The 25206-nt window shown below is 43.4% G+C and overlaps 1 protein-coding gene and 1 long non-coding RNA gene across 13 annotated transcripts in view; one reads left to right on the top strand and one right to left on the bottom strand.

Moving 5' to 3' along the window:
• Positions 1 to 16305: 16305 nt before the first annotated feature.
• LOC116156424 (uncharacterized) lies at positions 16306 to 23134 on the top strand. The gene is made up of 3 exons (XR_010383178.1): positions 16306 to 16541; positions 18639 to 18822; positions 21708 to 23134. It is a non-coding gene; the product is annotated as an uncharacterized LOC116156424 (long non-coding RNA).
• The window catches only part of LOC116156423 (uncharacterized), a 112248-nt gene continuing 103710 nt past the window's right edge, over positions 16669 to 25206 (bottom strand). For 4 of the 12 annotated variants that reach the window (XR_010383170.1, XR_010383171.1, XR_010383173.1 and 1 more), the window contains 2 exons: positions 24871 to 25113; positions 16672 to 17272 (listed from right to left, as the gene is read on the bottom strand). The gene's annotated coding sequence lies outside the window, so the exon portion shown is untranslated. Of the gene's footprint in view, positions 17273 to 24870; positions 25114 to 25206 lie in introns of all 12 variants that reach the window. The other 8 variants (XR_010383175.1, XR_010383176.1, XR_010383174.1 and 5 more) reach the window with 4 other exon arrangements.

The following is a 25206-nucleotide window of genomic DNA, read 5'->3' as shown; positions in this document are numbered from 1 at the left end:
AGGATGAAGCCCTTCAGGGTCCCCAAATGAAATTCTGCGTTATTCACCAGCTTTCCTTTGTCTAATTTTTTCTCTGCAGCTCCATCAGACTGTCCATAGGTCTGGTCAGCTCCTTAATTCCTCAGCCATTACTTTCATCTTGTCTCTGAGCCTCTACTTACAGTACCACTTACCAAGAGGCAAATGCCTTAAATAGGGGGGAAAACAGCATCAAATATTCAACTTCCCTCCTATATTTCCTTTCTCTCTGCATCTTGGCTTCTCAAGTACTTTCAGTCTTAGTATATCTCAAATATCTTCAAACAGATTTTTTTTTCTTAATCCAGCTTTTCTTGTTATTTTAGCAGGAGGGTGGTCTGATACAAGCTCAGCTATCATAGCCAGAAGCAGAATCTTCCCATTCTCTCTCTAACTCCCTGCTGTCAGCCTTTCATCCTCCCATTGAAATACTGAAATATTAAAACATTGAAATATTTCTGTCCGGGTCACCAGTGACCTCTCTGTCATCCAATTCAATGGTCAATTCTTAGTTCTCATCTCATATGGACTCACAGCAGCTTTTGAACACTAAATATATTTATTAAGCCTCCTACTTGACTTTTCCCATTAAAAATTTAATAGGCATCTCAAATTTAATGTGTCTGGTTATAAACTCTTGGTCCTCCCATTTTGCTTCCCCCTTCATCTCCCCTCATCTCAGTAAATGACAACTTTATACAGAATTCTAATTGCACTGGCAACATCCTCTGCAGTCATCTCTGACTCCTCTCCAGTGGCTTTCCATTTCACATAGATTACCTGCCAACCTCTGGACTGTGGACTACAGGCCAAAATAGTCTGTCCTCTCCCTGCTTCCTGACTTCAGCTCCTGCCACCTCCTCCTCCCTTACTTTATTCCAGTTACGCCAGTCTCTTTGCTACTCTTTGAACACGCAAAGAACTTCCTTCATTGGGACCTGCCGTTCCCTCAGTTTGGACATGCGTCACCCAGATATATACAAGGTCTTTGTTGAAACGCCACTCCTCACAAAGGCTTTACCTGATGTGTTCCATAAAAAGCAGTACCCCTTCCATCACTTTCTATCCCTTTACCTTACATTGCTTTTCTTCTTTGCTCTTACGACTACTCAACAAGTAGTATATTTACTTGTGTTTTGTCTTCTTTGCTAGAATGCAAAGCTATCAGAACGGGAATGCTGTTTTGTTCCTGCTTTAGCCTCAGTGCCACCACGTAACTGTAGAAATAATGCGCCTCTTTTACAGGTTAGGAATGGGAGAAACACAGAGATTAAGCAATCTGACCCAGGATAGGCAGCTGGTGACCGGTAAAGTTAGGACTGACCCTGGCAGCCTGACTCCAAAGTTGATGCTCTTACCTACTACGCTGTACAGAGAGTCTGATGAAGGAGCTTTTACTTAATAGCCTGGGCCATGTGGATCCACAAAACTTCTTTTGCTTTCAGGATCTGTGCCTAAAACTAAAAAAGAATCACAATGGTGTCATCTGGCATGCCCCCAAGTCCTTCCAGAATCCTGCTTGTTTTCTAAAAAGATGAGGATGGAAGGAAAAGAATCATCCTTAGTGGGAGAAATACTGAGGTCCACGTCTAACCACCAGCATTTCGCATGTCAAGCCAAAGCAAGAAAAAAGATCCAAGAGAGAATGGGGAGAAGAGGGAAAAGAGGAAGGAATGAAAGAAGGGAAGGAAGGAGGAGGAAAGAGAGAGAGGGAGGGAGGAAGAAAGGAGGGAGACAGACAGAGACAGAGAGACAGAGACATCATGCAACCTCACATAGGTTCATAATTTTACTTTTTTTCACATCATACCAGAATTATACCACAACCTAACCCTGTAATTGACTAAATGTTCTTTTCATTGATTCTGCATCAATCTAAGGAGAGGCAGGAGGAGTAAAGGAAGGAATGGAATCTTCCTAGAAGCCAAAACGTACATGCCCTTTTAATAGTTACGAATGGTCAAATAGAGAGAAGAAGCTGAAAGAAAGTGGCTCCCTGGCTGGAGAACAGAAGAACCATATGATGAGAGAACAGTCTCTGTCCGAAAGGCTGAGTGAGCAGCAGAGGGAGGATGACTCCAGGTCGGCTAATCAGACCTGGGTGCCAGGGTGAAAGTATGAATGGGTGGACACAAGCCCTGTCCCTTCTGAATAAAGGCGTTTAATAGAGGTTAACAGTCTACTCAGGCTGTGTGTTTACCACGGGGAATTTAAATAGGCTCTTACAGATAGGATGCATAGTCTACTTAGAAAGAAAGAAAGGCATCTGATTTGTATTTATATGTGCTTTTATTTCTAAGTGTTTGCTCTCAGAAAGGTCCAAGGAATTTACTGCCTTTTGAGGGCACTTTTTCTATGAGTGGACAATTATCTAAATGTTAGGTAATTTACTCGCGTATGATGCTGAACTCAGCCTCTCTGGAGCCGTTAAGACTAGTGCCACTTCTGCTTTGCAGAGCTGCGCTGGTAAACTGTGTCTCTTTCCCCAAATATCAGTTCTTCAGGTGTTTCAAAACAGCTTTCATATTCTCCTACGGATCTCCTCTGTTACATTCGCTACTCTCTTCTTTGGTTTAACTCACTCTAGAGAAACTCCAAGCCCGCATTCCAGTCATTGCCTGCTAGACGTTTGGAGCAGGGAGTCATCTTGCTTAGATCTCAAGTTCAACATGACTAAAACTGAGCGGAATCACTCCATTCCCCCTGGAATCTCTTCCCCCATCTTTCCCACCGGCAAGGAGTCATCTTTGACTCCATTGTTTCTCTCCCCCAATCCCAAATGAAATCAATCACCATGTCTTTGTGAACATTATCTCATTTGTTCCTTTCTCCCCATTTCCCTGGTCTTGGCTGGAAGCCACACCATAATTACCTCTCCCTTGGACTTCTAAGTGCTCTTCTCACTTCTAACTGCCCTTTCTTCCAATTCATCTAACATCGCCCAGTTAAGTAAGCATTTTTGTTCCAGATTGCCAGTGCATTCTCAAGGCCATTAAATAAAATTAAAATCCCTTAACCCAGTATTTGAGGTAGTCCACACTGTGGTCTGACTCTTTAGGATTCATCTTCCCAGATGTCTATATAAACAGCAACTACAAAAACAACACTAAAAATAGTTAAAATATATCCACTATCTCTGAATCCTTTAAATGTTTATATAGATCACATCTTCTAGAACTATGCTGTCCAATATGGTAGCTACCAGCCATATGTGGCTCTCGAGCACTTGAAATGAGGTTAGTCTGAATTAAGATTTGCATTAAGTGTAAAATACATACTGGATTTTGAAGACCTAAGGTGCAACAGAATGTATTTTATATCATTCATTTTATATTGACAATCTTCGTATATATTAGGTTAGAGAAAAAAATTACTAAAATTACTTTCACTTGTATCTTTTAAACTTTTATCATGTGGATCTTGAGAAATTGAAAATTACATGTGTGGCTTGAATTTGTGGCTCACATGATATTTCTGTTGAGTAGTTCTGCTTTAGCATGATAAATATGTATGCCTATAGACCGAAAAAAAAAAATGAGCAAACAATATAGAAGTAAAAGAATGCTGGGATTTGGGGGAGAATTTGCTTACTTTTAAAAAATAGTCTTTATCATTTTAATTTTCAAAATAAAAGGTATGATCATTAATTGAGTTTAAAAATTCTCATCTTCATCCCTCAAGATAACACTTTCTACACAAAGCCTTCCTTAGGAATCTCATCCTTAAATAATTTCTTCCTCATTGGATTCCTTATGTCTGTGGTCTGAGACCTGCTGCACATGGAACCATACAAGGTGTACTTAAAAAATGCCAGATGGCCAGGCCGAATGAATCAAAATTTCTGGGGGCAGTATTGGGCATCAATATTTTATAAAAGCCACATGGCGAACCACAGACTGATAACAACAGCCCATACATGTGGCCCTTCGTAGACATTCCCTTTTAGTACAATTTGTCTGTCATTTTATCTCCTTCACTAGACGTAAGGTACGCACATCTGCGTCTACCCTGCTATATAGGCTTTTGTACATCATAGATCTTCAATAAGTGTTAGTAAATAAATGATGAAAAGCTGAAAAGGATTTCCCAAAATGAAATCATTATAGATACAATTTAATGGGTTCTGTGTATCAGTTACTGAGTTGGGCACTTAATACTTCATTTTATTCCTCACCATAATCCTATGATGTAGGCAGTGTTACTATCCCCATTTTACTGATGAGAAGATGGCTGCTCAGAAAAACGAAATAAAGCCACTGTGACACCCCACAAGTGAGTGAGAGAGTCAGGAGCTGAACATAGATTGAATGATTGCAAAGCACCAACAGTTTAGCACTCTTATCCTGAACAAACAGCAGACATTATTGCTCTCTGATGGGTACTACCACAACGCTGCCTGATCAGAAGAGTAAGAGACTGATAAAACAAGTCAGGAGAAAAACCTGTCCCTGTGTGACTGGAGCTGAGTGAAGGCAGTGAGTGGAGCAGCAGGTCTGGCTTGGACTGGAGCACACTGGGGAATAATCACGGAACACTGCCGAGCCACCATTTGGGCACTACTGCATCTGTGGGCCAGTACACACCAGGAACACCGATCTCCCAGGACCCTTATTACAACACAGATTCGGAATCAGTAGGTCGAGGTGGGGCCTCAGAGTCTGTATTTCTAACAAGCTCCCAGGTGATGCCAATGCTATTGGTCCTCGGACCACATGAGAAGAAAGGCTGTCTGCAAAGAACTTAATACCTGGAGATTTCCTCATATGAGAGTGAAAGTCTTTGACTAGTAGCCAACTAAGTCATATGCTGGCCTGAATTTAATTTATCAGACGTTCACTGAGGGTCCCCTGTGTGCCAGGCACTCTGCAGGGTCTTGAGCATAATTAGTGCCTGATGCCCAGGAGACACAGTGGGTGTTGAAAACCTGGTTGAGTTCATGAATATCTGAGTCATGAGTCATAAGACACAGTCCCTGCTCGAAAGGTGTTCTGGGGAAGGAATGGCTAAGTAAAAGGAAAACTGCATCACGTCTGACACGTGTTATAGAGGAGGGGAACTCAGGGTGGGGGTGAGAACACAGAGTACCACCTGAGGAAGACTCCCTTGGAGGAGAAGGGCCACAGTCTCACATCTCCTGCACAGAGAGGAAAGTGTCCAGCTAAGGAATGCTTTGATCTCTTTTGCTTAAAGTTTCTAGGATTTAGGAGTGTATCCAGCTATGTATAATTAACATTGCCTATTTAGGAAGCCTGTGTTATCTCACGGACTGTGATGCCATCCACGCAGGAGCCCGAGGTAGCCTAAGCCCGGCCTCCACTCCACTCCTCCTTCCCTGTCTGCATCCAGTGGTTGCAAATTCTTGCCTACGGTACCTCCGAAATAGCTTTCCAATCTGTCCCCTGCACCCCCACCACCACTGCTACCCCAGTTTGATTCCCCAGGAGAGGATGACTGCATTCACCTCCAAACGGGTCTCCTGTTCTCTGTCTTATCTTTCCCTTCCAGTCCTGCAATCAGAGAGATCTTCCTGAGATGCAACGCTGATCCTAGCGTTCCCTGTCTCCGCCTCTTCAGTGGCTCTCTACTGCATACAAAGAAAATAGAGCTCCTTACTTGACACACTCCTCAGGTCTCTACTTGAATCACCACTTTTTAAGCTGCCCCTCTTCTAGCCTGAGCTTGGGACATACTGAACTGGAATTGATTGTGTATCTTGAATCCTGTCGTGGTGGACAACGTTTCCAAGCTTACCGTATGCTGCTGTTTCATTCTGAATGCTGCATCTTCACTGGGTTTCCTACCACTTAGCCTTCAAATCTCAGCAGAGGTTTTAGTTCCTTGACAAGCCTTCCCTGCCTGCCAAGTTGGGTACAGGATGGTTAAATCAACCAATACAGCATTTACTGGACTACATTGTAATTTTCCCCACTGGAGTCTGAGCACCTTGTTCTAAAGGGAAGTCAGTGTCTTGTCAGTATGTTTCTAATACCTCGTGAGGCTCCATCACTTAGAAGAAACTCAATGAGTATTTGCTGGGGTCGCCATCCTAGGCACTCAGCCCTGTAACAAATACTCTGTCTCCTCAAGCAGGCATGAGAACCTGATTAGAGAGGAGCTTTATCCATGTTAGAAGTTGGATGAAGGTTGTAAATAGAGGTCTGTGGGTGTCCCAGTGGATGAGTGACAACTACGCAATATTTATATAATCAGTACTAACTGAATGGACTAGAGAAAATGAGTTTGGAAACAAAAAGCCCCACTCTGGCCAGCCTAGTCAGTGTAAATACTGTCCACACCGTCATTTAACCAGCCACCTGGAAATACCTAGTCTCCCAAAGGATGAGTTGGCAGCCAAAACTGAAGAAATTTCCCATTAACCAATGAGGGCTTTTTTTTTTTTTTAAATCCTCTGTTCCACTGACAAGAATATAAAAGCATGGAATTCTCTGTAGACAAGAGAAAAATCTGAATGTGATATGAAATTCATATCTTATTATGCATTACATTTTAATTAGAGAAAATGCTAAGTTAATAATGTGAAATTTTTGTGTGGGAACTGCTACTATTATCAGTAAAAACACAACACTGAAATAAAATTATAGAAAAGGAAATATCACACCTTTGTTTCTAAGGAATTTGCATTAAGCTCAGAAAGAGCGAATAATGAGGAATGAAAGAAGTCTTTGTTATTCAGCAATTTCTATGATCTGCCAAAATGTCAAATAATCCATTTAATCAATCAGAAAATTAAAGAATGTGGCAAACCTCTAGGTAGTTTGAGATTACAGCTGTGCAAAGTACTTCGACTATGGCATGCATCTGTGTCACAATAGCAATTACTTAATGACTTGGTTTTCTATAACTTTGTTGATGTGAAAATACAATTTAGGTTTCAGATTAATTGCAGCCTCTCTCCTATTTGAATCTTGGGGTCTTGATTTGAGGCTGTTTACATGCATTCTTTCAACATGTGCTTTAATGAGTCTCACTTTTACAGGGAAACCACAGCTATTGAAAAGAAACCCTTGCTATGTTTTAGCCAAAAATTTAATTATAATCCTCAAGTCTTTCTTAGAATGTAGTAAGATCAAGCTTGGGGGTTGGATTTGAGGATTTTGAAGAGAAACATTAAATATTCTGATAACCCAGGATGGGGAGATCACTCATTTAATTATTCAACAGATGTTGAGTTCCTTCTGTACAATAGGCTGCCTGGTAAGTGTGTACAATAGGCTGCTTGGTAAGTGCTCGAGAAAAGTACGGGCAAGGCTAGAAATAGTCCTTTCTGTCATGGAGCCTGAGTTATATTTGGCAAGAAGAGCATTAATTAATCACACATTGAATAGTTAATTATAAACTGAGTCAAATATCCTAAAAAAATAAACAGAGGAAGACGGTGTGAGGGTGGAGGCTGGAGAGATACAAGGTCAGGAACCAAGGAATGTAAGAAGCCTCTAGAAGCTAGAAAAGGCTCAGAAATGGACTCTTTCCCAGGATTTTTGAAAAGAACAAGTGTTCAATTTTAATTGGACAAGACCCATTTTGGACTTCTGACCTCCAGAACTAAATCACACCATCTTCAAAAAATAAAATAAAAAACACACTTTGGTGGGAAAATACAACAGATGAACCTGATCTGGACTGGGAAGCTAGACTGGGGAGGTGGCAGACGGGAAGAGGAAGGTCTGAAGGTTGAATAGATGGAGGTGGAGTGGTGAACTTGGAAAGCCTTCCAGATGGAGGCAGCCAGGAGGGTAAAGAGGTGGGAGGGTAGGAATACGTTGGAAAGGACTGAGGGACACAAAGGAGAATAGAGTGTAGAGTCAGATAGTGCCTTGGGGGATATGGTGATGACTTTGGCCTTTATTCTAACAGCACTGGAAAAAAATTCAAAGGTTTTAAGATGGAGAGGAAGTTGACAAGTCAGTTTTGAACATGGAGAGCCACATCTGGCTGAACATGGGACTGGAGACCCAGAGAAGGGGCAGAACAGACTGGCAATGCTGGGCTGTAGGCTTTTGCCATGGTTTTGGCATTCTGACCTTGGGTCAGGGCAGTGGCGTCAGGGGAAAATGGGTGGATTGAATAGACACATACAAGTTACAGCTTGAAATCAGAAGGGAGGTGAGAACTATACCAAGGATTACTCCTTGGCTTCTACTTTACACAATGGGTAGAATTCACAGAGACAGGAAGCTGGGAAGGAGGCCCAGGTTTAAGGCAGAAGATAACTAATCTGTTTTGAAGAAATTTGACGTTGAATTTATTTTGATGTTGCAGATGATGTACCTGTGAAATATCCTACTGGAAATGTCTAGAAGGTACTTGTGTCTGTGGATTTGAAACTCAGAAAATTGACAGGGAAGAAGTTGCTGAAGCCTCTAAAAGGCTTACCCCTGGGAGAAATGAGGAAAAGATTGAGACCCAGATCCTGAGTAGCTTCAGACTAAATATACGGGCAGGATGAAAAAGCCAACACAAGAAATGGAGCCGTAGCCAGAGAAAGAAAAGGGAACCTAGAAAACTGTTGTGTGATAGATGTCAAGAGAAGAGAAGATACACTTTTAAAAGGCTCTGATCAACAGGGTCGATTGTTATGGAGAAGTCAGTAGAATGAGAACTGAAATAGTTCCTTCAATTTAGCTACATGCAGCTATTGGTGACCTTAACACGAGCTGTTTACAGATATGAGTCATAGGTTATAAGCAAATTGTAGTGAACAGAGAGTAAGCAGGAGGGAAGGAAAAGATGGTGATTATCATCATAATAATATTGGCTTCCACTGGTACAACATTTCCTATGTTCCAGGCACTATTTTAAGTCATAACTCATTTAACTCTCAGAACAAACCTTTAGGAAACACCCTGTGGTTTTACTGTTTCTCCCCTGAGAGGATGAGTAACTTGTCTGAGGTCACACATAATGACAATTCTCTGAAAAAGTTTTGTACATGAAGGAGAGGAGAGATTTATTTAGGAAAGTAGATAGAGGGGTTGACTCTAAAAGTAGCTTAGAGGGAAGCCCCTGGTTTGCTCTTGCAGCGAACGGAAAAATGTGTTTCTAGCCCCTCGATATGGAGAGATGACGCCCGCATCTCCCATGTTCCAACCCCGCATCTCCCACGTTCCACCTCCACATCTCCCATGTTCCACCTGCGCCCCAGGAGAAACTGAGGCACGTGTCCCAGTCATGGCTCCGGAGAGTCTGAGCCGTGTTCAGCTGCCAAGGAGGATAAGAGTGGTAAATGCTTTGTGTCAAAAGTTTCATCCTTAGACTAAAAATCCCTTTTAATTTCGCTTTTACATCTGTGTGACAGTAGAAGGAATGACTGAGCTGTTTTTAGGTGTGGAAATCAGACGATGGGAGAGTATCCACTCTGTGTGGTCTAGTTTCATGGTATTCAGGAAGTTGTGGTCACCTGCTCTGAGACTAGGGTCAAGTGTCACTTCTCTAGGACGCTTTCCTGATCCCCCAAAGGGAGCCCATCACACATCCACTGAACTCTGCGTGCCCCTTTTCGTAGCCGTCATCTCTAGTTTGACTGCTTTTTCTGTGTCTGCCACCCACGCCTTTAGTCCCCACGGAGGATTGAGTCAGCCTTGTTCTTGGCACCATCCCAGCCCCTGGTACAGGGCTTGGCACTTGAACCAGTGAGTGAACTTAAAATTGCCAAGTTAAATTTCAAGTGAAATTACATTTTGCCATTTTGTGTCAAATTTCCAACCTAATAACCCTCTAGGTGCTGTACCTCCAGTTCACAGCATTTCTGTTTATGTATCGCTTGAGCTGAGCCTCAAAACAACCTGAAGTAAGGATGGAAATTATCCCAGATTACAGATGAGGAACTAGAGTCAAGAGAGGAAGTGACCTTCACATGCTCACACAACCGGCCAGGGGCAGAGCTGGGTCCTCAGATTGTAATTCTACTGTCACGTTCACTAGCTGTCATTGGACAATGTCCTCTGTGAGTACAGAAAGCTGCTTCTGTGGATTGCAAAAGGTTGACTGAGTCACTTTGAAATATCTACTCCATCACTCTCCTTTATTCTTGATGTCGCCTGCCTTAATAGAATTAGAGTACAGACCTTCCTCCACCATACTGTCTACACAAGGAAGTGGAGGAGGTCTGGAAAAGTCTCCCAAGGGACCCAGTGACCCTTGGCAGTGTGCTTCCCACGTGGGAGACAGAAAGCTTACTGTTTGGATACTCAGAGGACATTTTGCCCCGATAGGGCCAGCCCTGCCTTTTCTAGCATCATTCTGACTTTTAGCAAGAATTATGGGAAAACGTTAGCAACAACAGAAAAAAAGCAACAGCTGGTGGGAGTTGGGGGCGTGAGGGTGGGGAGGAGCGGTCACTAACCCTCCCCCTCCTGGGCAGGTTCAACCATTAGAGGAAACAAGGTAAGGGATATGTGTGTGGAGGGTGGGGATGGGCATGCACTCCTGGCTCCAGCCTCTGACACGCAGAAGGAATAAGGGGTCCTGCAGTATCACAACGTACAAAACACAGAGGGTGGGTTTGGAGCTGGGGCCGCTGGCACACCTTGTAGAAGTCATACCCTGGATCTGAGGACGGACATCAGGGATGTACGAGAATATGTGAAAAGCAGCCCAGTGATCATCATCTCTCAGACCCTCAGTTTCTAAATCTGAAGAAAAAAAAAAAATGAGGACAATGACTTACTGGTGAGATGTATGTAAACGACATGGCCTGAAACAGGCTGTTGGTGGATGATTGTTTTTTTAGTTCCTGTGCGCCTTGGAGGGGAAGATGGTGTGGAAATGGAGTGAGAGGATATGAGGCTTTGAATATCTGAAGATAAGGTTATTTTCTAGACTTGAGAGGGTATAGCAGCTGACAGATGCTGGGAATGCAATTGGCTTTAAAGATTTGGATTTGATAAAACTGGGGAAAATATTTACGGAAATTATTTTCTACAATCTAAATGTTAGGTAGTTTAGATAGAAATGAGCACTGGGCGGGGGAGAGGAAGGGGAAAGTAACAACGCAGAACACAAGGAACCTGAGCTGTCAATCAACCAGAGTGATGGAACCTGAGTTGTCAATCAGTCAATCATCTAATCAATCAATTATGAAACCAGGGTATAAAAACAGGAGAAACAAAGGAACAATGCCATTTTTCCTCTCCCGGAGCGGCCCGCTCCCGCTTCTTGGGAGGGTACTATCTTTCACTATTTTTTTTAAACTTCACTAAAAAAAATCTTGCTTATATCACGCTTTCTGTCTCTCATCAAAAATTCTTTTTTTTTCAGGTGACTAAGAACCGAGTTAATTCTTATTTCCCTTTTCCCGGTAACACTGATTTTGGTGCCGTGACTCGGATTGCGTGCTTCAACCTAATCTTTCCTCCTCCATCTCCCTCTCCCTCCCGGAGGCCAGCAGAGCACAGGCTCCTGGGGCCGGGCTGTGGAGGCTGGAGCGAGGACAGGGCGCGGGGCTCCCAGCGGTGCTGGGCCGGTCAAGCAGCCAGCGGCCTGTCTGGGGCCTCGCGCACGCCTGCCCCCCCGCGCGCTGCCCCCGCCAGCCCCGCCTGCCACGGAGCTCCAGGGGCAGCTAACCAGGCTTACTCCAGAACCACGGTAAACGCGTCCCTTCTGGCCCTTACGCTGGACTGGCCTATAGAGAAGACCGCTGACCGCCTGAAAACAATGCTCAAAGGAAAAGCTGCGAAACCAGGAAGAGGAGAAGATGACATGTGAGGTAGGCAGCTGACTCAAGACGCGGGACCAGGCCTGTGTACCGATTACTTTATCACTCACACCTTTACATACTGGTCTCTATCCTCGGCTGGGGGTCCTTGCTTCTGCTTTCTGACCTCTGCTATTGAGTTCTCTGAAAAACACCCTTGTTCAATCTCTGACTCTCTTTGTCCCACTGGTCACTGCAAGGTCCTATGGCTCCAACAGGGGTGCCCTCCTCTGAACTATGACTTACTCACTCTCTGACCTAAAAGAGAACTCCCAGTTTCCCAGTGCGGCTGGGCCTCGCCCCTGGTGCCACTGTTTCAACCTGTGGTGCCCTGGGGACTCTCGTAACCGTATTATTACTCTTATTCACGGGCCAGCAAGTATTTGGCCACGGCTTTCGTACATGGCTTGAGTAACACTGTCCCTGGTGGCCTTTTCTAGAAAACACCACCGTGGACAGTAACCATGGGCTGCAATGTCTCTGACTCCTTTCTGGCTTCATGTCCCTCCGGGGACACTTGCTTAGGCAAGAAAACATCTCTGCCTTAGAAAACTGAGATGCTGGAGTTCTAGCTCAAGTTCTCCTCTCCTGCTGCCTTCCCCATGCAGGAGCTTCCATAGGGGCCCTCTACCCCTAACTCCCTCCTCAATTTTTGTCCTGTTTCTCTGGCTGTCCCAGTTGAGCAGCTCTTCTGCTCCTGGATCACTGACCACCCGCATGGTTAAAACTGACTATTTCCTTGGACTGCGGAGACTCTCAGCTCATGGTAAGACTGTGGCCGCTTTCCCCATCCAGAGAGGAGGCTGGGATGCCGGGTCCTCCTCCTGTGGGGACCGGTGACCCTGGGACGCCAGGCTTTCTTCGGTCCATGGCTTCAGGGTACTCTTGGCTACAGGCAGAAGACTGAGACATCAGACTATAGCCTGTGGGCTTCATCTCAGGATGCTGAACTCTGAAGCACCCACCTTCCCCCAGTATCCTGCCCTTTAGATGGAAAGCCAACAGTTGATCCCTGCTGTGACTCCCCTGGGCTACATTTAGCCAAAAGCATGGCCCATAAATAGCATAAATTCAAGCACCTTGCTCCAGCTTAATCTCCTCTACGATACACAAGGCAAATGTCTAAAATACCATATATCCACATCTTTTATTTGCTGAGGGACAGCAGTGATCTCCTAAAGAAATGCAAAATAACCACCTTGGCCATGGTTACTATCAGCAACCTGCTGTCCCCAACACCTCTTTGAGAGGGGGACTCCCTTAAACGTACATCCTCCCCTGCTCTCCCTATCATATACCTCTCATTGAAAGGATAAATTTCTCACCCAATCTGCCCCCAATATTAGACAAAAACTCCAAAAGGCAATCCAGGAACCCAGAGTAACTCTTGATAAATGCTAACCGTTGCTGCCACAGGTGTTTTTTGTTTTGTTTTGTTTTTTAAATTGAGATCAGGTACAAGAGGCCAAGGCTCAGGAGAAGGAAAGAAGGAAAGAGGCCAGGCCTGCCCAGATGAGCAGCCACCGTCCCTAAGCCCTCGGCCCCCAGCAGCACGAGACAAGCCTGACGATCAACACAACACCTGCCGCTGACCTGGTCGTGGGCCAACAAATGCCCCCGTAAGGACATACCTCCAAGATCTGCCTGCTTTTGGTGTAACAAGCAAGGTCACTGGGTGGCCCTCTGTCCCTCGAGCCAAACGGCCCATGGGGGAGAACCGGCCTGCGACCTGCAGATGGTTGTCTGGGACTAAAGAAGCCCCCTCCAGTCAGCCCCAATGCAAGAGATCTCCATCCCTGGGCTGCAGCCGCGGGGACAAATGGATGCAGCAGGTGGGACAATAACTTTCCTTTTGGATACTGGGGCCACTTACTCTGTCCTAACTTCCTTCTCCAGACCCTTTCCTCTAGACCCTACAACACACCTATCCTTCTTGTCATTAAGAAGGATGGGGCCTACAGACTAGTCCCAAATTTAAAAATCATAAACAAGGCTGTAGTGCCTCTTCATCCCGTGGTTCCAACCCCCGATGTGTTACTGCAGACATACCTCCAGGAGCCCAGTGGTGCCTCACCTTAGACCTAAAGATGCTTTCCCCTGTGTACCCCTTAGTCCACAGTCCCAATACTTATTAGCCTTTCAGTGGGACTCATCCAGTGGGTGTCAGCGCCAGCTAACCTGGACAGTGATACCACAGGGGTTTAGAGACAGTCCTCTTTGGGCAAGCTTTGGCCCAAGATTTACAGGACTTACAGCTTTAAAAGAGGCTAAAGTATGTTAATAACCTGCTTATCTGTTTCCCTACCTGAAAACAGGCCACTCAGCATAACAATCCAAACTCTTAACTTCTTGGCTGAGCAAAAATATAAGGATTCCAGGTCTAAGGCCAAAATGGTCAAACAAGAGGTAACTTATCTAGGAGTTGTTCTGACTCCTGGAAACCATAGCCTTTCTCCTGAATGAATTCAGGGAATCTTATAACTCCCTAATAGCACTATTTGAAAACAGCTCAGGGCATTTCTCGGACTAACCGGTTACTGTGGGCTTTGGATCCCTAACTATGGGTCCATAGCTCAACCTCTATATGACAGTTTAAAGGGTAAGGATGACTCGGTACCCCTCTAGTGGGGTCCTTCCCAACAGGAAGCAATGGAAGAATAAAAAAATCTCCTAGTAAGATCCCCGGCCTTGGGGCTTCCAGATCCCACAAGGCCCTTCCAGTTATATTTCATGAGAGGAGAAAGAGCCTTGGGGGTCCTCACCCAACGGCTGGGTCCTACCCAACAGCCTATGGGATACCTCTCCACGTGGTAGGTCCCACTGCTCGAGGCTGGTCTTCCTGCCTAAGAGTGTTGGGCGCCCTCTCCACTCTCCTGGAGGAAGCTTCTAAGCTAACTCTGGGGGCCCCTATACAAGCATAGGCTAACCACCAAGTTTCTGATCTTTTAAAAGGCAAGGGACATTTCTGGGTCTCAGATGCTTGGTTTCTTAAATATCAGGCATTATTATTGGAAAACCCAGATGTGCTGTCTCCGTCTGTGGGACACTTAATCCTGCTACACTATTACCATCACCAGACGAGTCTCTTCCCTTTCACCTGTGTCGTGAGACCCTATCCATTTCTCTAGGAGCTAGAACAGACCTCACCGACAAACCCTGGAAAACCCTGATGAGATCTGGTTCACAGACGGGAGCCACATATTCTTGTGAACTTCTTAGTGATCTGCGACTGCTTCTCAAGCAACACTCCAGTGAGACTGTTCCATCACCCTAGGGGACTATGGATCCCTGTTAGATAAACCTCTTTCTTAAACATCTACTGGCTCTAATCTTTTTTCTTTTAGGGCCCCGATCAAATTGTTTTAATACTAATTTAAAATGTCTCTAACATTCGGGTCCTTTTTATTCTTCCTTTAGTTCGCTGGACTAACGCTCCAACATCTGCCTTTTAAAACCTAAACCAACAGAAAGCACAGAAATCAATTTTTTTTTTAAGACCCTCGTCTGCCCCTTTCATCCTTTGGCAAGGATTAGCTCTATATACTTGACCTCTGTCTTTTCAACCTTCTTACAAAATGTGTTTCTTCTCGTCTAGAGTTAAACTTCAAGTGGCTATACAAGGTAAGTAACCATTTGGCCAAGACAGCTTTTATACAAGCCGCTCAGTGGACACCGACCCTTGGCTCAGCATCTGCCCAGTGACAGCCAGCTAGTCTAGGACCCCAACGAGTTCCATCGTTGCTCCAGATCACCAGGAAGTAGCTAGAGTGGTTGTCGCCCTTGACATCTCAAAGACTTGGGGTCATGTGACTAGAGGGAGGGATGTTAGGTAGTTTAGATACAAATGAGCACTGGGCTGTGGGGAGGAAGGGGAAAGGAACAACCCAAAACACAAGGAAACTGAACTGTCAGTTAACCAGAGTGAGGGAACCTGAGTTGTCAATCAATCAATCAATCAATCAATCATGAAACCAGGATATAAAAACAGGAGAAACAAAAGAACAGCGCCATGTTTCCTCTCCCGGAGCGGCCCACTCCCAATTCTTGGGAGTGGACTATCTTTTACTATTTTTTTTTTCACTTCACTAATAAAAATCTTGCTTATATCACACTTTGTCTCTCATCAAAATTTTTTTTTTTCAGGTGACTAAGAACAAAGATCATTCTTATTTCCCTTTCCCCGGTTAACATTACTTTTTCCCCTTCCTCTCCCCCTGCCCAGTGCTCATTTCTACCTAAACTACCTAACATAAATAAGAAGGGGCCATAACCAAAAAATACATTTAAAGTAAAGATAAAAATTTCCTAAATCATGTTTGTTGTTTGTGCAAAGCTTGGTTTGTTTCAGGTGAGCCTCACAACTTTCTGTCCTTGAATTTAAAATAAATTTTTTCTCCTGAAACAAACAGATATGCCTGCATGTACACATCTAAAGCCCCTACAGCTCAGGTGAGTGACTACTAAGTTCATTTTGGAGGCTTCTTGTCAATTTGAGTTACTTGTTTATTTTACTGGACACTTACATTTTCTTTAGAGATATTCATGCTTATCAGTAAATAATTGTGTATTCTCCATAAATAGTTTGAAATTTCAGACTTCCTGCATTTAGCGAAGGCAACCAGGTTAAGACACATATTCATACATTAATGCTTTTTTTCAGGACACACTGTCCTATTTAAGCCATCAATTGATTCATCCTTCAAGATCTTTCTGAAAATAAGCAGAGCTCTGATAATTATTTACCATGGATGTTAAGCACTGTTTGATCTTCGGTTATGGCATTCTTGGAACAATTCAATCCATGAATAAGGTAAGAACACCTTATCTGAAAAGAGATCTTATGAAGGCATACATGTGAGTAAAAAAAGTACAGGACCAGATTTTAGCCTTTCAAAGGAAAGACAAGATATAATTCTAAGTTTTTCATTAGTGTACATTACCCTGGAGAGAAATGGGAGGTTATGTGTGTTTATATGTTAAGATATATGTCTTCAAATATGTATAGCTTTTTATAAATGTATGGGCTGGTTTGAATAGTCATTCCCACAGTGTCCAAGTGACAATTTTGTATTAGCTCCAGAAAAGCACAAAATCTTCTTCTTTGGTAAAAAGACCAGTTCTCTAATGGTTTTGCTTATATTCAAAGAAATGCAACAAATGCTACCAGTTTCTCAGTTGTCTTGTAATTTTTTGAAATTCAGAAGGAAGGTAAATGTGAAGGGGCCAGATTGTGCAAGAGAGACTGAGAGAAACAGAGGCTTCCAGAACAAGTTAACACAGCAAGTGGAACAGGAAGTTCAAGTCAAAAGTTACATCCTACTCCCCATAAATGTATCTAATCTAAACATCAAGAGAGACTCTAGTGGACATTTTGACATTAATGAGGAACAGGTGGACACTGATAGTTCAGAGTTAGCACAGTGTGCTCTGACTCCTGTGAGCTGACTCACGGTTTTCACATATCTTCAGGTGCTGATTTGAGAGCTCTCACTTCCAGACTTGCTTGCCACCCATAGTATGATCTTGGAACTTCACTGCCTCCTATGTATAATAGAGGAATTGGAAAATATAATTTCTGACTTCCTTCCATTTCTAGAATAATTTATTTCATGCTGGATCTAGAATCAAAGTTCAAAGTGTAAATAAAAATAGCAAATTTGTGTATTCTCAGGGGGAATCCATCAAAAGAACTGAGAGAGCAAGGGAATCTGGTGAACTCAGCAGAAATCTGTGTGATACTGCTAAAAATAAAGTCAAACCAAAATTTTCTGACATTTTCCTTCTGTTTGGAGTGTCAGTTGATATAACATGCCTGGTAAGCAATTTGGTAATATAAATGAAGAGCCATAAAAATGCCCATGAACTTATGAGTCAGTAATTCCACAACAAAGAATTTGTCCTAGGGAGGAATTTGTATAGAAGTTGATGGGCAAAGATGCTCATCATGATATGACTTACAAGAGAGGAGACTGGAAAAGTAAGCGTTTTTTGTTTTGTTTTATTTTTTTTGTCTTAGGAGAGGATAATGCTTGAAGCATGGTTAATTCAAATGATGAGAAGTACAAGTGATTTTTTGCTGATATGACATATAATGTCAGTATCTTGACCCCCTAGATGTGAGGAAGTACCCAATGAATATTACTTCATTCAACAAATATTTGAGTGTCTACCATGTGCAAACATGATTCTAGACTCTGGGAGTAAAGCAGTAAACAAAAGAGACAGATCCATCCCCTGGCCTCCTGGACCCTTATGTTCTAGTGAAGAAAGGCAATCAATCAATTAATTTTTAAAAATCAGGAAATATATAGTATATCAGATTATGAAAAATGTTATCTACAGAGAAAAATAAATCAGAGTAAGATGCTGGGAGTGAGGAGAAGGAGGGAACTTCTTTTATAGCCGCTTGGCAGGTCTCACTGCCAAGGGGACTTCTGAGCAGACTTGAGGCAACGAGAGGGTGGGATGTGTAGATTTCCAGAAAGAGTGCTCTAGGTAGAGGAAACAGCAATTTCGAAGGCTCTGCAGTAGACGTGCACGTGGTATACTTAGGGAATATCACAAAATCAGTGAGGCTGGACTCATTGAGCTAGGCAGGAGATGAGGTCAAGAGAGGGACAAACGCAGGCCTTGTGAGATCTGTGGGTCATGGTAGGGATTCTGAACTTAAGTTAGCAAGCAGTTAAGCCATCAGTATTTACTGAGTCCCCTTTGCATAGACTGATTTTGGAAGACCAATAAACAAACTCCCAGAATATTTTTATATCTCTTGCCTAAAAAGTTTTATTTCGTAATGCCTAAATAAACACATGAAAGAGAAAAGAGCTAACAGAATGAAAGAATGAACCACGAGGGCTGCTATTATTACTTCAAACCAACCAATTTATGTTCTGTTCATCTTGATCAGGACAAACGGTGGAAAGAAAAGTTAAGAGGCCTGGCAAGAGCGAATCGTCACATGTCTGGAGGCCTCTTTGATGGAAGGTCGTGAAGAGAAGAGCCCTCCAGTAGCATCAGGAGAGATTTCTTCAAGCCTCATCCCATGCCACCCTTTGACCATCAGTGTTTCGAATCTAAGGATAGCCTCATCTGTAAGTACAGGGTCTGGGGAAGCTCCCTCTGGAGTAGCTACCCTTGGGAGATTGGACACTAAGAACTGGTTTAGAGATGGAAAAACCTAAAGCTCATGACCGAGAAGGTTGTGTTATTTGGTGCTCACTGAGATTGTGGGCTCACTCTGTTCTCCTGTGTAGACCCCACTCTGATCCAGAGCTGCTGTTGAACCTCCCCTTCAGTCATGGCTTCCATGCAGGTGTGAGTGACTTTGGTATAAAGGTGGGCAGGTGAGAGTGTGGGCCAGCATAAGCCCATTCCCACTGGGACAAAGACAACTCAGAGCACATGCTACTTGGTGAGGTCCAAATTGTGACTAAAAAGATGACGCTTTTGCTAATTGAACCATGGTTTGAGAGTTCCTGGGACTATCCAAAGAATGAGAGAAGAATTCTGAACTCTCTATTTCACCAAATAGGAGACCTCATAATTCCACAGCACCATCTTGGGATTTTGAATGTGCAGGACAATGTGGAACTTTTCTTAAGCTGTCCATACCCAGATCCCATGGCTGTTACCTTCCATTGATTAAGGTAATGTCGTGGGTGAAACCTCTGATGAAGTGCAACTTCTGATGAAGATTAGGGAAGAAACAATGTGAGGATTGTTCTGCCCCACATTCACACTCTCACTCTTTTCTGATGTGAGTCTCTCTTGCTTATGCCATGACCACTGGTGAGACAGAGCTTTACTCCTTCACTTGCTGAGTGAAATCACTTTTTACTGCAGTATTTTGTTCCACTGGTCAACATATTTATGTGCACTTTACCTAGGAATACACTGCAAGTTTATGGCCAATCAGTTACCCTGAAAAGGCCAGTGTCCGCTGACAGATTCAACATCTAGACCTGCTGGGGGATGCTAAGCCCTTCTTGGAGGCTACCACTTTTGCACAGGTTGCCTCATAGTTACAGCAAGTATTGGAGTTTAAGGACAATCACACAAGAATACAGGGAAAGCCTGGGCAAATACACGGCCATCTTTGAAATCACGGTTGTGCTGGCAGTCTAGACTTGTCCTGTCCCACATGGGTGTAAGAGCTAATCGCAGCCCACTGAGCTTCAGCAGTAACTAATTAATCTAAGTAAGAGTGTCCACTGAAAGCTACTGTCTGTTTCTAATGATACTTGTGAAGATATTTAGAAGTAAATATGGGCTCCAGGGTTCAAGGCTTTGTACATCGGAAACATTTCCAAGAACCACACATTTGAGCTTTTAATAAATTCCTTGATAAGTTAATTTCTAAGTCCCTGACTCCTGCCTATGGAAATTTGGCTAATGTTCTAAATCCCAAAAGGGCTCCTTCTCTGATTCTAGGGAATATTCCTTGCTCTGGGCCCCTAGAATAATTTTGTATATGTCATTTTATCTTGAATGTCCAAGATATATAAGAATGTAATATCTACCCTAGTACAGAATTAGATTCTCCTCACTCTGTAGTGAGTGTAGACCTTTAACTGGGTATGTGTTCTCGAACCATACAATCTATTTCTTGTGGGGATATAGCTCTTTACTTATCCCCTCCCCCATTTTCTTCCTTCCTTCCATTCCCATCAATTTATCCAGTAATATTTGAATACCTACTAAGGATTAGGGATATTACTAGGATCTGGATATACAGGAGTAAGAATAGGGGTATAAAAAACAAATTCAGTGATAATTTTAAAAAGTGTGGACACAAATATGGTGTCACTGATTTTCACTATAGTCTATTTTTATAGCAGTACACTTACATTATTCTGTGATTTTTTTTTAACGTTTCAGCATTTGTGTCCCTGCAAAGTCCTTTTCCTTATCCATAGTTATCCTATAAACTAGTGATAAAGTCAATTATAATTTCTATATGTTTAAAAGTTAAGCTAGTATCAAAGTTACAACTAAATTGACCAATTTCCCCGAGCACATTGATATGCAAATGCAGGGAGGATAGAGTTCTCTAGGCACTACCAGTGGGCAGTTTCTAAGGAAAAGACATCATTTATCTTTCTGGAGCAGTCCAGACATTTTCAGAGCACAGGCTAAAATCCCATCGTGTGGAGGAAATGGAGAGGCAAAAGACGATGAAAATAAATTTTATTGGAATTCTCAGTGGAAAAAAAATACAGAAAACCAGTAAAAATGAGTAGGAGTCAATAGTCAGTATTAAAACACACAGTCAAGCCAAAATATACAGAAAACAGGAGACGTGAAAATAGGGCAATCATCATTAAAACAATTCAAGGAAAAAAAATTAAACTATTGATCCAACCGAGGGATTTCAACCACATATGGAAAGGAGGCAACTAGGTATTCTTTTTTGTTTTTTAGTTACTTGCTTGCGTTTTATTAGACATTCTAGTCTTCTCTCTCGCAAAGGTGCTGTTTTTAGACTAACATCTGAAGGGAGGGGAGGACATGAGAGGGAGAGAAAAGGGAATGAGAGAGGGAAGAAGGGAAGAGAGGAAGGGAGGAAAAGTCGTATTTCAGTCGATTTTTTAAATATGCTAAATGCTTTGTTAGGCACAGGTAGGCATGATTTCATTTAATCCTTCCAACATCCCCCTAAGGTATTATTTCTCCCCATTTTAAAGATAAAGAGGCTCAGAGTTTAAATGACTTGCCCTAGGTCACGAAGTTGGGGTAGCAGAGGGATTAGAGCCTGACTCTGTTCCAAAGCCCCCCTTGCCTCTGACACCAGGTGTTTCTGGACTACACTACCCCTGTAAAGTGGAAATCAACTCTTAGTGGATTCATGGATCTGAGGAGGTGTTGACCAATCCTGCCCCCCAACCTTGTAGACCTTTTCTGGAGCTTGGGAGTAGAGCAATCTGGACCACATTTCCAAGAGGGCAAGTCTGATTTGACTATTTCTTCTTTGTTTCAGAAGAAAGACCACAGCTGGAGAAAGGAGGCATAGGAGGACTAAATGCTCCCTCCCAGATCAGCGGGCTATAAATAGTTCCCCTAGAGCACGGTCCTTAATAGAGAACGGAGAAAATGTATGGTAAACAGAAATGTGCAAACCTAAATGTGCATGTAAATCAGTGATTACAAAGATGAATCAACTCTTGTAACCTAGATTCCTTAGCTGTCAAAATCTCAGGATAGAGAAACTCAAACACCACACATAGCAAAGCTATACGCTAAATTATTTCTCCATCACGTTCACAGCTCCACAGGCTAACGTTTTCTATACTGATGGCCCCTTCTTAGTTGATGATTTTTCACAATGTATTTCATGGCTTCCATCCCTACATGAGACTTTATTACTATCACATAGGAATAAAAAGCCATAAAGCACTAGAGTGAATTTATCTTGGTCGGATGCAAAACTTATTTTCTTCACATGACTTCACAACCATTTCAAAGCTAACCAATCATTTCATGCTACATTAAGGAACATTTTAAACTACACGTAAGTGACAGGAAGCACACTTAAATTGTGACATCACAAATTAACACGATGTTATCCTTCAAAGACATTCTTAGCTACAAGGACCAGAAAACAAGACTAGAAGACATTCAGCAACACGCAACCACTGAATGCACCCAAAACAAAGGACATTGGGGAGAATTCCTGGAGAAAAGCGCATTACTTTGACATTGGACTTGGAAACACATGAGGAAAGACAGCAGACAGACAAATCAATCACTGATACAAACTGAAACCAGGGGATTATTTCAAGCCTCATGTTTCAAGTTTTTCCCTAGGAAGTGTTCTCACATGCACACTGCCAGCTTTTAGACTTTTCATGTTGGAGCAGGTTTGGGGGCAGGGGGCTTAGCACCTGCTTGCACTGTCAGCATTAAGGCTTCTACACTTAAATAACAAAAAAGAAAGAAAAAAGGAAGGAAAAAACCTATAGCATGCTAAGGGACCACAAGTGCTAACCGCTCATTAACAGACCTTCATGGAGGGTGACACCATCTCCCACCCGCATGTATGGAAGCAAATATCGAATTATGCCAAAAACAGTGCTGTGCACGAAATCCCTGTGATCTAAGTAACTCCAGTCCACAGCCCAAGAACATTCTTTATGTGGCGGTAAAGTGACATTGCTCTTGGAAATAAGAAAAGTGGCCACATCGAAACCCAGTTCTCTGGGACCACTGAAAACTCAATGCCATAAATTCCCATGGATTTTCTGCCCTTTCCAAAATCAACTTGGAAGGCCTATTTACCGACTCCTGAAACAGCATGCCAGACTCTTAAGCCCTGCCTTTTGCTTTTGAAAAAATACTGAGTTATTCAAATTCAAATAAAAGAAACAAGCATTCAAGTTTCTCATTAGGAGTAAAGTCTAGGTAAGTTCTTTCCACCCAGGATAACGAAATCCTGTTTCATGTGACTCACCAGGAGGAGACTGGAAATAGTTAAGTGAAAGGAAGTGCAGACATAAATTCAATTATCATGCATGAAACATGCAAATGATTTAAGCACGACATCTAAAACTCTAGTTTATATTCATTAGTCTCAGGTTGCACTTTTGAATGAGAAAGACATGCTAATTGGGTCCAGATTAATGCACTCCCAAACCTCTCCAATTTGTTTCTAGGTGAGGGTTAAATGATATGTATTAAAATAAACACAGCTGCTCCTCTGCCTCCACCTGCCCCCCCCCCCCACCTTGACCTCCACTCCCAGCTGCCTCACCTCCCCAGCCTCCTCTAGCACACCTCTCCTTCCTTTGGGAAAGGAATTTCAAAGCTCTCAGATTTTCCCTTTGAAAATACATTACAAGAAAATCCCTGTCTCAGCCTTTTCAGTACTATCCCTTCCCCAACAAGCCACCAAATTCCAGAAAGCGAATCAATCACAGGTTACATCCTGGTGGGCCTGACGGGGGCAGCCAGGATGTGCAGGTGGGCAAGCAGCCCAGTGTTTCCACAGACAGCACTTCTTTCTACATGTTTGGGCCTGAGTCCTTGGACCAGGAAGTACTGCAAGGTGGTTTCAAAGTGTCCAGGCACATCCTTGCCTGAAGCCAGCGTTGCTGCAGGTTGGCCTGGCGATCCCATGCCTCAGCCATGTGGGGAACTAGAGGCCCCCTGAGAGGGAACTTGGGCTTTCTGGTCTCCGCTCTTCCTCACTGGCCCCCTGGCCAGCGAAGACTGGCGCAAAGCAGAGGGCACTCGAGGGGTCTTTCAAAAGGATCGCTCTCCCCTCTCCCTGGCAAAGTTATCCTTAAAAGAAGAACGTTATTTATTTGCTTGTTTGAGAGGTCAGTTCGTGACATAAAGAAACATGTTTTAGGGAGAATGTCATCTTGTAAATAATGGAGCTTTGAAAATAGCCAAATATTCTGTCCTTGGGTTTTGGACCCAGTCTTTAGAAAACTAGAACAAAGGAAGAGGAGCCATAGGCTGCTGCTGGGAACAGACTCAGGCAGGAAGGGATCCTCTCTGAAAGAGCCACCCATCAAAGAGTTAAATGAGGGACCAAAAAAAAGGGAGCGAGGGAGCGAGGGAGAGGCCTTCAAACTAATTTCACACTGAAAGTGCTGTTTAATTTGAATCATGCTCTTCCCAAAGGGAAAAGGTTAGTCTCATCACTGGGCTCATAGCCTCCTCCCCCTTCTCCCTTCGTATGAATTGAAAATTCAGATTGACCGTTAATCATGATGTGACACATTCTTTTCTTCCTGGTCCAACAATCAAATGAAAGCCTCGAACCACATCTGAGAACGCAGTGGTTGGCCAGCCCTCCCCGGCTACGTGCACAACAGAGAGGAGACGAGAACAAGGGCACACAGCACACAGACAGGAGTGACCGACACGCACTCACGGCCAGGCACACAGACACACGCGGCTCTCCCCGGTCCCAGGCTCCGAGAGACCCCGCCACAGTGGAACGTTGAGTATTTGCAAATGTAAAATTAGTCACAGTAAATAACAACAAGGACAAGACCGATACCGAGTCTGACAACGGCCTGACACATGCCCGGAGCGCTCTTGAGTTGGGAAAGACACTTATGATAGTCATCGCTCCTAAAAGAGAAAATGATTATACGCTAGCCAAACCCTAAGTACAAGCTAAAGATATTCACCTCATGAAGCCATTCCTCAACTAGCCCCTTGGCACTTGCTGGAATGATTCGCAGCACGAGCTCTACTTTCTCATTTTCTGCTGACTCCATGTGGGTAATTTCGTTCTCCCGATTAAAAGTGAGCTTGGCAGATCCTTCAAAGCGTGGCTCCAGGTGTGGTGGGGCTCTGAGCGCATCCTTTGTCTCGGGCAGGCTGCTAAGAATTCATCAGGGGATGGGCGGGCTGGGGGAATAGTCACGCACCTGAAAGAATTTTTTTAAAAGCAAACTTTATAGATCTCTTTATAGTCGCATAATTTGGTAATAAAACAGGTGGCCGACAGATGAAATGAACTG

This window comes from Camelus dromedarius, chromosome 11 (assembly GCF_036321535.1).
Source record: "Camelus dromedarius isolate mCamDro1 chromosome 11, mCamDro1.pat, whole genome shotgun sequence".
NCBI lineage: Eukaryota > Metazoa > Chordata > Mammalia > Artiodactyla > Camelidae > Camelus > Camelus dromedarius.
This window is presented reverse-complemented; position numbering and strand designations above follow the sequence as displayed.